Source organism: Chrysochloris asiatica, unplaced genomic scaffold (assembly GCF_000296735.1).
Source record: "Chrysochloris asiatica unplaced genomic scaffold, ChrAsi1.0 scaffold00601, whole genome shotgun sequence".
Taxonomy (NCBI): Eukaryota; Metazoa; Chordata; class Mammalia; order Afrosoricida; family Chrysochloridae; genus Chrysochloris; species Chrysochloris asiatica.
The window spans coordinates 94,190-97,833 of record NW_006409119.1 but is presented as its reverse complement, the minus strand read 5'-3'; the positions used below and the strand labels follow the sequence as shown (position 1 = coordinate 97,833).

The 3,644-nt window shown below is 35.5% G+C and overlaps 1 pseudogene; it reads left to right on the top strand.

Annotated features, from left to right (window-relative positions):
- The first annotated feature begins 361 nt into the window (after positions 1–361).
- Positions 362–2,597, top strand: LOC102837327 (annotated as a pseudogene).
- Positions 2,598–3,644: the final 1,047 nt, after the last annotated feature.

The window sequence follows — 3,644 nt, the reverse complement described above, 5'->3', positions numbered from 1 at the left end:
GTGAGTTAAAACAAATGGAAGAAACAATGAAACAAAATGGCTGAATTGCACAGTGGTTAAGAATTGGGCTGCTAACCTCAAGTTTGGCCATTCAAAAATACCATCCATTCCATGAGAGAAAGATTAGGTTTTCTACTCCTGTAAAGATTTGCAGCCTTGGAAACTCTGTACAGGGATACTATGAGTTGGAACAAATTCCATGGTACTTAAGAAAAATAACAACAAGGAAAGCTGAAGAACATAGTAAATAATTGTAATAAAATGTTCAAAGACCAGGAATTAGAAAACCAAAAGAGAATAATACACTTTGTGTTTCTAAAATAATAATAATAATAAAAAAAGTGAAGAAAAAAAAAGCATGATGGATTCTTCAGGTAAGATATTGACCAAATCATGAAGAATTAAAAGAAGATGGAAGGAATAAACACAGTTAGTGTAACAAAAACCAATTAGTCCATGTTCAATCTTTTCAGAAGAATGCATATGATCAAAAATCAATGGTGACCCTCCCTGATGACGAAGGTGTGACTTCCCAAAATGCTCATAGAAGAAGCCAAACATGGCAGTGGGATCTGTTTACTGGTTGAGTGGCCACTGTAGGATTTTCCTGTTTACTGGTCCAGAAATAGGTCAGAGTGGATGGGCCTCCAGTTGCAGATACAATCGCCACATAAGTTGAAGGAGACTATATAAGAAGAACTGAAGAAGTAGTAATTCCAAGAAAGAAAACTTGGAATAAACTGGAAATTTTTCAGGCACATGCATCCACAGTAAGTAGAAACCCAACAGCTATACCTTATACATTTCAAGATGATCCTTTCCTTATACCAACATCTACAGTGAAATCTCACTCATTTTTCTTGGCAAAGAACTCTGGAGTGAAAGCAACAAAGTTTGTTATTAATTCACATCCCAAATATTCTCCGAAGGACATTGCTGACCCCATCTATTGTGTTTAATGCCTTAGTTCTTTGGACTTCAGATTGAAGGCATAAGTGAAGCTGCCTTGAAAGAAAAAAAATTAAGCTAAAACAAAACAAAACTAAAAGCTTAATTATATTTGGTTGATCAGCTCTTAAAATCAGGGAGAACTGTATCACTGGAGATAACTAATAGTCACTTGGATTTATTGTATTACTATGGCGACCAAGAGCCCTCATTTTCAACACACTGAAAAGTTAGAATTAGAAAAGACAACAGAGGAAAATGAGAAATCTAGGAAGAAAAATGATCATCCATTTGGAATTACTTGAAAAGATAAAAACAATGCTAAGTGTACCTTAGCTCTAATGCCAGAGAAATATGCATATTCCTACTGCACAATGATCCAGGGAATGGTGAAGCACCAGGCTAATAAGCAGACATTAAACTTATACACCTAGTTGTTGAACAACAGACTCCATGCTTATGTGCACAAGTTTAATGCATTGAATGAAGCAACAGCTTTGACAGTGATTGAGATATTTGAGGCAAAATGGAATAATATGCAAGAGTTGATGAAACAAATAGTTGCACAGAAGGCGAAACCAAATCTACTGACTTTTAATACCATTCTGAAATGTTTCAGAAGATTTCATGCTTTAGAAATAATGCCAGCCTTACAGACCTTGCATGAAATGAAAGCTGTTTGAATAGAACACTCACTAGAGACATATCACTATATTAGTTAAATACGTTATCAATCTGAAGACTCTTCAAAAGTGTCACTCCTCATAATCTTTGATATTAATGAATGAACTAATGGGGAGAGATTTTCCTCAAAAGATCTGGATGATGATAAGTTTTTTAAGTCAGCCATGAGAATTTGCTCTTCTCTCAGAGATCTAGAGATTGCTTATCAAGTCCATGGTCTATTAAACACTGGAGACAACCAGAAATTCATTGGACATGATCATCAGCATAATTTCCATTATTCCAAGTTCTTCAGTTTACTGTGTCTGCTGGAACGAATTGATATAACCTTGAAGTCATATAAGGACATGAGACCTTCAGTTTTCTTTCCCATTCCCAAACACTGATAGATCTCCAAGAACTGGATTTGGCCAACTGGGTAGAAATGATTCCTCAAATTTAGAAAGATAATAAAGAATATAGTCACATTCTTCAAAGTGATCTGAAGAAAGAGATCCTGATGTTCATGGCAAAAGATAAGGACCCACCAGAGCTCTAGGTGGTATTCACTAAGTGTGCTTTGGATCAGATCTACATACAAAAGCCAAAATGCCATACAGACTGCCTCCAGTTGGTTGGCCATATCTTTCAACTGTATAGTTGTACTCTTTTTGAGGGTTGGGAGAATCCAGGAAACCTGGACAAGATTGGAACTTTTCAAAAACATAGTAAGAGCCCCAGAAATGAGTTGCTGAATGATTTTATGGATAGTGCAAAACAACCAAAACTCCTGCCTAGGCCATTGAAGTACTGAAGCTGGCAAGTATTATCAGCTTACCTGTGAAGGTCTCACCCAGAGACTGATGGTCGACTTTGTAATCAGATAGGGACAGAAGAAAGCACTGGGAAAACTAACTGAATTGACCAGTGACAGCAATAGTGACAGCAGCAGTGACAGTGACAGCAACATCAGTGAAGGCAAATAAAAGTGGGCAATTCAGGAGCAGCTGTGGTCTAGAGTTGCTGCTCTAAACACACAAATAACTGGTATGCTAATATTTAATAATTATATGAATAAAACCAGAGAATACAGATGGGGAGATTTTGTTACTATGAAGTACAATTGCAATAACAGTAACTTCAAAACAAATTTTGATATTAAGTGGCTAATATGCTAACCCATTCATTATGCATGATTCAAGATGTCTCATAGCAGCAGCATTTTCATTTCTTTAGTAGCAGATTGTATGGTACATAGTTTTAGGTTTCATGATAAGCTCTGTAGGCCAGCAGTGTGTTGACTAACTTTATCATGAACAGTTGTTTGCCCTTTATGATTCCTAGGTCTCAGGCTTAGACTGCCTAATGCTACGATGCTTGGTTTTAGGAAATGTGTAGAAGGTTTTTGTGTAATTATATTATAATTCTGATTTGATGAATAGAATCCTAATTTCAGAGCTGTTTACCACAGATATGAGAAGGTGCATCTTAGAATTGATTAAATAGGATAATGACAAGAGTTTAAGCTGTACAGATATTGAAAGAGAGACTGTAAATAAATATTGTAATTTACATAATTAAAAAAAACCACAATGATGATATTCATTTCAACAGATAGTGCTTGCAAAACTCCGTATGAAAAAGTTTGAAATAAAAAAGACCTTCATCTTATACCATATACCAAAGTCAACCCAACATGGATTAAAGACCTAAATGTGAATCCTACAATTATAAAGATCATCAATGAAAAAATAGGGACAGCTTTAAGGGTTCTGATATAGGGCATACAAAGACTGCCAAATATTCAAAAAAAAAAAAAAATCACAAACAAAATAAAACAATATGCATGATTGGGACACACTGAAAATTAGAAATTTATGTTCATCAAAAGATGTCACCAAAAGAGTTAAAAGGGAGCCCACAGAATGAGAAAAAGTCTCTGCAACGACAAACCAGACTACTCTCTATAATTGGTAGGAAACTACAGCACCTCTACAAGAAAAGACAAATAACCCAATAAAAAATGGGCACAG